The 9,943-nt window shown below is 46.0% G+C and overlaps 1 long non-coding RNA gene across 1 annotated transcript; it reads right to left on the reverse strand.

Annotated features, from left to right (window-relative positions):
* Window positions 1-1,133: 1,133 nt before the first annotated feature.
* On the reverse strand, window positions 1,134-1,911 carry LOC142803388 (uncharacterized). The gene is made up of 2 exons (XR_012894087.1): window positions 1,354-1,911; window positions 1,134-1,305 (listed from the first exon to the last, which is right to left on the reverse strand). It is a non-coding gene; the product is annotated as an uncharacterized LOC142803388 (long non-coding RNA).
* Window positions 1,912-9,943: the final 8,032 nt, after the last annotated feature.

The raw sequence follows: 9,943 nt of genomic DNA on the forward strand, positions 1-9,943 counted from the left end.
GACAAAGTTTCACCGGACTTTTTTGCATTTGGCTTAATTCGAAGGAATGACGATATATCAGCAATAGGGCGAATGCAAGCACTGCTGCAGTGGACGAGCGGTTACAGCGCTCAACTACAATCTACGAGATACTTGATTCGATTCGCAGAATCACTGAGAACTTTTTTTTTCAAGAGGTTGCCCGGCCTGACAATATGCGTGGTGGCGGGTACTAATTTTTTGAGAAGTAGGCTTTCGCACTTGCTTCTTTCACTCCCCTTTTGACCCAAAAGCGCTGTATTGTGCTCCTTCAAAAATTAAACAATTCAGGGTTCATAATTTTTTCCTCCATTCTCTCTTATCGCAAAAGTGTCCAGTGCTGAAACACCGAATTATACCTTGTATATTACTTTTCACGTATTTGGATATTCGACCAGCAATCAGTCTTCACGGTGTTTTGAAGAAAATCTACACATGCAGTGAGCTAACTGCTTGCATCCAAGTTGACTGCCTTTGTAGGGACACGCTTTCGTGCTAATTTGGTGGGTATCATCACATGCAGCAAGACCAAAGAGCACGGACAGTTAGCGCTGACGCGAACAGAGTGATTAGTTTGTGTCTTCTTTCCCGCTATTTGTCATGCTGCACGCTTCAGTGTAATGTCGCTGTCAATGGTTAAAATGAACTATAGCAGTTAATCTAGTTCTGCTGAGAGGGTCCCCTATTGTCCAAAATGGAACAGAACAATGGCACTTTGATTTGTGTGATAAAGAGATACCCTGCTTTTGGTTACTGAAATAAATTTCTAAACTGAAGTTTATTTTTATTAACAACAGTTCCAGTGCAGATGAAAGGTGCATGGACAAAATTCGTGTATTCAGCTTGACTAGGTTTGTGACCTTAATTGTAATTGCGAACCGGTATCACAGTATGCATAAATATCACACACATATACAACCACGGGTGATAGCTTGCTTATTCTGATTAAAATTGAAAGGTTGAAATCGACATATTCAACCAACGCAATTTGTACGAGATATGCCATGTAGAGTAGCTATGCTGTAAACTAATCTTCGCAGGTCCGTTCCATTTTACCCAATTTCTTGCCCATGACTGTAGGTTGGTAAATAAAACAACTTCTTCGAACACACATATTCTGTGTAAGGTTACAATTATTTTTATGCAGTACAAAATAAATTGAAATATGTAATGGCACAAAAGAGAAATAACTAGAAACAAATTCAGCCATATCATTACCAAACTTACTCACCAATGATAAACGGATTCTCATTTAAAAGATACATACATACATACATACATACATACCTACATACATACATACATACATACATACATACATACATACATACATACATATACGCACACATACATATACATATGTACACCCATACATACATACATACACACACTCAGGTGTAAATATTAAAATGAATGGCTATAAAACAACAATTGTAATAAACTCATTTTGAATATATTACAGAAAGTAACTTACGAGAGAAATCCACCGGCACTGTTATGTCTGAACAAGGTGTTTCTCGAACCATCTCGCAAAAGCTTGATGCATAGTTTTCCGCTGATACCCAGTGACAAGCACTCCTTATAAAAAACACAAGAATAAAGCCCTCAACAATGTCATGCTAAAGAAAAGGGCTGTGCATCAATATTTTGTACATGTCTGCAATATCAGTCTATTTACATAGCTTGGCTCATTCACAAGCCACTAACAAAGCATGTTAGGACACTTGGGCTGAAAGTTGGCACAGCGCGAGTAAATTCTAGACAATACATGAATAATACAAATATAAGCTACTAAGCTCCTTGGTGCAAACAGTGTTTATATTGGCAGCTATAGGTGCCATTTCGTTTCCCCAAAACACTTCTCAAAAGTAGAATCAACTTTATTTAGCTAAAAGTTTCTATTCTGGCGCGTCGTTGTGGCTCAACGGTGGAAGTGACTCTTTCGGTCAAGAAAACAAAGACCCGTTATTTTTCCAGTTTGTGAATTCACCCCATGCTAACATTGAGGCAACTGGTAGGACTGCTTTTGGAGAGAGGAAACCACCTCATTCCCACCAGTTGTGGCCTTGGGTAGCTACTTCACTTGGACAAAAATGATGAAAAACACTCTTCAAGAAGACTTCAAAGTTTGCACACCAACACAGTTCCCATACAGCTGTCTATTAGTCTGCTTGAAAAATATTGAGTTTACTGGTGGGCAAAGACTGTACACTATGGGAGGTGATGCTCCAGTGCACTGCATGTATGTGTTGCTGCTGGCCTCAACTGCGATGTTGCTCAGTACATATGTGTAAAATAACAACTAATACTGTGCCACTGCCAAGTAATTATGGGTCATTTGCATGAAACAGGGACCACAATAAAATAACATAACATTTGCCTTCACAACGTTCAAAAACTGTAAATAAATTTCCACAGAGCTTTCACAGTTCATCTGAGGATAGTAATATTGGTTGTAAACACATTCTTACTTCCACTAACAAACTATTTCAAGATGCCAGATTCAATATTAGAGTATACCAGCACTTTTGTAGGGCTAAACAATTGTACAGGCACCTAGAAAAACACAAGTGAATGCATGCTATAGCTACATATAAAAATAAATACTTTTATTTCTAGTCTGAGTAGAGCTGCATAGATGATAAGTCACTTACATTACATTATGAACAAACCTATCCGAGCAAAGTATACATTTAAAAAGTTACACTTACGCAGTAGATAAATAGACTGTTGAAGGACGGACAGGCAGTGGGATAATACCCAAGCACTAAAATCTACTGTTAAGATATACTAGGAGTAGTGATGATCCTCTTCTTTCCAAATAAAATAATCCACATAGATTCACTTCCCAGAGCTTATACACTCATGGCATCATTGGTGATATACAAATGAGTGTACACTGAAGGATTACATCGACTAAGTACATGATTACTGCATCCATGGCTTTACTTCTTGTACTACAAAGAATGCAAACACAGTCACCATTGGCGACCATGGATGCTCTGATTTCTGGCATGCAAATGTAGAGGCACGCAGGCACTTAACACAGATGTTAAAAACTTCAGCTCAAAAATATTTACCCACTAACACTACAGCAGCCTTTAAATTAGTGTCATAGTTTGGTATCTTCCATGCAAAATTTAAATAATTTCGAATGCAAGCAAAGGAACTGCTGAATAATGCACTGCTAAGAAGTTAAGCAGCAGCTGCTCCTGACATCACAATGTGCTCTTTCTGCTGTTGTAAACTTTGACCAGGAGAACAGTCACTGGCAGTCCCTTTATACTTGTTGGTCTTCTGTGCTCTGTTCTTGATACACTGTACATGACCGTGGAGCACCGAACCCCTTGTTACTGCTGGAACTTAGAAAAATACAGATCATTGTTACAACCATGCTACATGCAAGAGTGTATAGTTGTCAATTATGTGCTCATATTTACAGATATTGTATTTTCAGAAGCCAATGACAAGCCTCAACACACACACACACACACACAAACAGTGAAGGCTGAAAATATATTTAATATGATACAAGAGCAAAACCACAATGTTATAGATGAAGGCATGAAACTTCTGACAGGCACAAAAAGCCAATAGAGTTTCTTTTATTTCGACTTTACACTAGGTGCGAGAAGTAGACCACAAATAAGTTCACTAAGAAACACAAGTTAGACTGCATTACAACACAACAGCCAATGTTGATAACTTTGTGATGTTATTGGGGCAGGACCGCTCCAGAAAGAATCAGACAGCACGCCAGTGCACAAACACACGTCCAACTTCTATTGTACCCTTCACACATGGACAACCCACACATTACGAAGTTCCTAACAAAAAACACGCGGCTAAACTAAATGAATAAGTAGAACGTTCGGCCTACAGTTCAGGTCGTCGGGGTAGTAGCCTGGGCCGTCGTTGATGCCCCGTCGGCACCATTCAGTGGCGAAGTCGACGTTGTGCGGCGTCGTCACCTGCAGTGGCGAGGTCGGGAGACGCAGGGTCGCCGCGTCGAACTCCAGTGGCTCAGCGCCACTGTCGACGAACTGGAGCCGACGACACACGTGTTCCGGCGGCAGGGAGTTGTGCCCTTGAGCACCTGCAGTCCGCCTCGGAAACCCACGCCAGCCCTCCTGGAACAGCGGCGCAAGGGCAGGTTCAGGCACCCGGCGCCAGCTCTCCACGACCAGCGGGACAAGGACAGGTTCAGGAACCTGGCGCCAGCTCTCCTAGACCGGTCGTCTAGCGGAGGCTGAGCTGTCCACTCGGCTGGTACGAGTGTCGCGACGTGGCCTGGGTCGTACCTATGGGCCAGACGCCCAACGAGGTAGTCCTGCCTCGAACGACGTACCTCGCGCACTGCTGAAGGCACGGGTCACGCACCCTCGAGGCCGCGCCTCACGAGCTGTCGTCTTCCTCGTAGGCACCGCACGGCACATACACGCACACATCACATCCTCTTCGCCACCGCACGGCACCCTATTGTCGTTTTTTTTAGTTTCTGTTTCGCGTCCGCGCAGCACATATTATGACATCACCCCCTTTTCCGAGAAAGTTGTTTGCAACTATTCTACTACAAGGGCGCGGGGCGAACGAATGGTCACTGCACTGCACGGTCACTGCACGGTCCCTGCACTGCACTGCATTGCCTTAGGGGTCGCATGTACATAGTAGCAGAATGTTCACAGAAGGCTGCTTACAGTTCGGTTGGAAAACTACCGTACAAGTAGGGTTGCTATGTCGCAACTAGGAGTCAACTATTCACGACTGAGGGCTCGTAGTATTAAGAACCACGTTGCTACCTGAACGGCAGTTATGCGCGACTCAAGTATTTTTTGAGCATGTTGATATGAAAAATCTTGTTTTTCCCAAACACATCGATGACGTAGTCGACATCATTTTTCCGTTCGATGACTTGGAACGGCCCTTTCCACTGCATTAACAGCTTGTTGGAGTCAGTCGGGAGCAGAATTAAAACCTTGTTGCCTGGGCATAATTTTCTAGGGCGACTTTTCCTGTCATAATAGGTTTTCTGCTTCACACGAGCCTTCTCCAGCTGTTCATGGGCTATCTTGCAAGTCTCCTCTAGGCGATTGCGCAAATCAAAGACGTAGGTGTAAGTCGTCCGCGTTTCTGCGTCTAGCCCCTCATTTGTCCACAGTTCTCTCAGCACGGTTAGCGGTCCTCGGACGTGGCGGGCGTAAATGAGCTGAAACGGAGAGAACCCGAGGCTTGTCTGTGGAACTTCCCTATATGCAAAGAGTAGCGGAGCTAGGTACCTGTCCCAAGATCGAGGTCTCTCTTGGCACATTCTCTTTAGCATTGTCTTCAGGGTGCCATTAAATTTCTCCACGAGACCGTTCGCCATCGCATGATATGGGGTTGTCTTTAGCATCTTCACGGAGAGAAGCCTGCTAACCTCGTTCATTAATTCTGAGGTAAAACTTGCCCCTTGGTCGGTGACGATTTCCTTTGGCAAGCCGATGCGGGAAAAAATCTCGATGAGTGCTTCCGCAATGTGAACTGCATCGATTGCGGGCAATGCTACAGCGTCAGGGTAGCGAGTCGCAAAATCGATAAGTGTCAGAACATATCGGTTCCCACGGTCCGATCTTGGTGAAAATGGGCCGATTAAATCAACCGCGAACCTTTCAAAAGGTGTCCGGATAAGAGGCATGTTGCCTAGTGGTGCGACTCCAACTTTTCCTTTAGGGGTAGTTCTCTGGCACTTGTCGCAAGACTTAACAAAGCGCTTTACGTCTCCGTTCAGGTCAGGCCAATAAAATTCTTCTAGGACACGATCAGTAGTTCTTTTGATGCCTTGGTGTCCCGCCATGATACTGCCATGAGCAATGTCCAGTATGCCTACCCGGAACGCTTTCGGAGTGACCAGCTGTTTAAACGTCCTGCCAGTGGCAAGGCGGTAGCGTCGATAAAGCAATCCTTTATCTTCGATGAAATCGTAACAGTGGCCCTTTCCCGATTTGAACTCTTTATTCACTTTAGCAAAGACAGCTTTGAGTGGCGGGTCATTTCGCTGTTCCTCGACGAGTTGGGCTCTGGTAACGTCAGGTAAGAGCGTTGTTGACACGTACAAAGGCCTGATATTTTCTTGACCTTGTTGATTGGCTTTGGTTTTTGCCACGCTTGAAGAAGCAGATCTTGAGGTGACAGGTGACTTGGTCGGGTGTGCTTGCGCAGGTAACTCATCCACCTGGGTATGAGTCGCCTGCTTCCAGTCAGAATCTGGATCGTATGGTCCTCTGACGCCTGGAAGATTTCCCAGCACAAGGTCATAGAGGGGTTGATCCATACAAGCCACTTTCAGCATCCCTGTGAAGTACGGCGTGTTGACTTGTACAATAGCTTCCGGGAGATGGCTAGTTGAGCTGTCTAGGAGAACGACACTGATTTTCTTGCCTGTCAGGCACACATCAGGAACGAGCTCCCGTCGGACGATTGCCGTGTTGCATCCCGTATCGCGTAAGACTCGAACCTCTCTTCCTAGCAGCAGACCTTCGACCACTGGCATCCCGTCGGCCAGGAAACGTATTGTACCCTGCACGTTCTTGTCGTCGTGGTGACTTGAGCAAGGAATCTTCCCTCCTGGACGCTTGGCTGTTTTTCTAGCACCAGCCCGGGCAGAGTCAGGTTCGCTAAATGCGCACGAAGAACTCGGTTTGTTGTCCCCATGCTGGTTTCGGCAAGTTTCTGTGACATGTCCCGTTTTACCGCACAACTTGCATTTCAGCATCTGCTTAGGTGGATTGCGGCAGTCAGGAGCCAAATGTCCGAAACGATGACACAGGATACACTTGAGTTGCGGTTTCCGCGACGCTTCGGTAGGCTTTCCACTGGACTCTTTCGCGGGGTCAGGACCTTTTCCTATATTAGTCAAATTCTGCGCCTCAAGGAAGCGATCCGTCAAATTAGCGAGTTCATCTAGTGACTTGCACTCTCGCTCTTTTAAGAAAACAACCAGCTTTGGATGGCACCAACGCAAGAATTGCTCAGAGATTACGTGATCCCTTAGACCTTCATAGGTTTGGGATACGTTTGCCATGTCTATCCAATGGTCGAAATAACTGGTAATTCTTGCTGCTAACTGTCGTCCAGTTTCACCATCTGCTGCTCGTGCTTTCCGAAACTTATCTTGGTAGCCTTGAGCCGTAAACTGAAATCTCTGCAGTAGAGCTTTCTTTACTTTTTGGTAGTCCAGCGAATCAGCGGCAGTCATTCGGCCTATCACGGTTAACGCGTCACCCGTTAGGCACAGGCTAACAGCGAGACCCCATTTTTCTTGCGGCCAATCGTGTCCTGTGGCTACGCGCTCGAATGGCTGCAGATAAGCGTGCAGATCATCGCGTTTCTCGTCAAATACAGGCAGTAACTTCTGCGGATTGAGGGGTGAGGAGGTGCTGGGCGCAGTCAAAGCGTCATTAGCTGCTACAGGCATATTCTGAGCTCCTTCCTGAAGCTTTAGCTTAAGCTGCAGAATTTCACGCTGCCTCTCGTCAGCTTCTTTGGCTGCCTCTCGCTCTGCAGCTCTCTCATCCCTTAGCTTAGCCTGTTGGGCCTCAATCCACTTGTTTAGCTCTGCACCCGAGAACCCTAGTTGGAGCCCTATAGCGGCGAGTTTTTCCAAGTCCATGGTGCAGTCTGAACGTGTGTCTGCCTCGAGCGAAACTGTCTTCTTTCACTGGTTTAACGAGCGGATCCTGGCAGGCTCACCAGTTTGTGATGTTATTCGGGCAGGACCGCTCCAGAAAGAATCAGACAGCACGCCAGTGCACAAACACACGTCCAACTTCTATTGTACCCTTCACACATGGACAACCCACACATTACGAAGTTCCTAACAAAAAACACGCGGCTAAACTAAATGAATAAGTAGAACGTTCGGCCTACAGTTCAGGTCGTCGGGGTAGTAGCCTGGGCCGTCGTTGATGCCCCGTCGGCACCATTCAGTGGCGAAGTCGACGTTGTGCGGCGTCGTCACCTGCAGTGACGAGGTCGGGAGACGCAGGGTCGCCGCGTCGAACTCCAGTGGCTCAGCGCCACTGTCGACGAACTGGAGCCGACGACACACGTGTTCCGGCGGCAGGGAGTTGTGCCCTTGAGCACCTGCAGTCCGCCTCGGAAACCCACGCCAGCCCTCCTGGAACAGCGGCGCAAGGGCAGGTTCAGGCACCCGGCGCCAGCTCTCCACGACCAGCGGGACAAGGACAGGTTCAGGAACCTGGCGCCAGCTCTCCTAGACCGGTCGTCTAGCGGAGGCTGAGCTGTCCACTCGGCTGGTACGAGTGTCGCGACGTGGCCTGGGTCGTACCTATGGGCCAGACGCCCAACGAGGTAGTCCTGCCTCGAACGACGTACCTCGCGTACTGCTGAAGGCACGGGTCACGCACCCTCGAGGCCGCGCCTCACGAGCTGTAGTCTTCCTCGTAGGCACCCCACGGCACATACACGCGCACATCACATCCTCTTCGCCACCGCACGGCACACTATTGTCGTTTTTTTTAGTTTCTGTTTCGCGTCCGCGCAGCACATATTATGACAAACTTTAAGGCTATCTAACACAGCCAGCTCACCATACCGCATATAGGAGCAAATGAGCAGTCTAGAAGACACAAAGAACTTGTGGATTATGAGTGTGCTTGTTTCTGACATCTAATATTCTAAATGAAGAAAACCTTTCAAAAATGCACTTCATCAGGGGAAATAATCATACACAACAAACACAACGGGCTCCTACAGGTGCCACGAACACTCACCATTATTGTTGATACCAGTGTCTTGCCGGATGGATATGCTGTGTCCTGCACAGAACACCAAAGGAGCTCTCCATGACTTGGATTGCATGTGTGCTAGCTGCATCGCTCTGCTGCTGAAATAGGCTAGCCACAGTCAGAGAAATGAGAAGCCATGGCTTTGAAACACACTGAACGTCATCTTTAGAGATCAACAATGCATACTTAGGTCAGGTACAATTTGTAGAAAAATATATATCACTATGCAATCGTGGTGAACATGTTCGGCTGAAACACAAGCAACAGCACTGAGAGAGAAAAAGCTACATTAGGTAAAAGATGCAGTTACTGGCCTTATGTCATCTGAGGCTTCTTCAATAGGTCTTTCTCCTTGCAAGTTGTGAACAGCCAGGCAATTTTCACCCACTTGCTATTTCCTTCCAGAGCACTCGATCCACAGAGGGAGTCACAAACTGGAGAGCTCAATAAGGAATCAAAGTATTTGTGCTCGTTTCAAAGCACAAGCTTTTGAGTCTCAGATTATTGGAGTTTCATTCATAAGCTGCAGGCTTTCAGCTTTCAACATTCTCAATTATCTTGAAATTTAGTTCTATAAATGTTGAATAAGAATTATGTGTAAGAATATTACAGGTATCCACTGAAAGCAACCATGCTTGGGTTTTCAATTTGTGCACAGTAAGTGGTGTTCACGTAATCGTTTGTATTAAAGAAAAACTATCCTTGCAGCCAGCCGTTAGGCAGTTTTGTGCCCTCGAAGCTCCCAAGCAGACTGCAGTCCTTCCAGATGAGGCTGCCATGCATGCTTCCACGCCACATCCGCTGAATGGTAACAGTCCGAGCAGTGACATAGGCTTGCACAGTTAGGGAGAACATGTCCTTCCTATTTTTGTACAGGTGCTCCAAGTAATGATGAGGGTTGATGTGCCAGAATGTGCAACCGATGCATCACAGGACCTTAACAAACCAATCTCTGCGATCTGTGAAGAGCCAAAAACGAGATATTTAAAAACAATCATTAAAAGCACTCACTTCTAATACTTATTTGAGGAAGCTATCACTTCGTTAAAGTGACCAAAGTCTGCTATAATCACTTTGAAATAAACTGAATCCTCATGTAAAATTTACGTACCGCAATATATATGTCCTACTGAAGTATA

This window comes from Rhipicephalus microplus, chromosome 3, assembly GCF_043290135.1.
Source record: "Rhipicephalus microplus isolate Deutch F79 chromosome 3, USDA_Rmic, whole genome shotgun sequence".
NCBI lineage: Eukaryota > Metazoa > Arthropoda > Arachnida > Ixodida > Ixodidae > Rhipicephalus > Rhipicephalus microplus.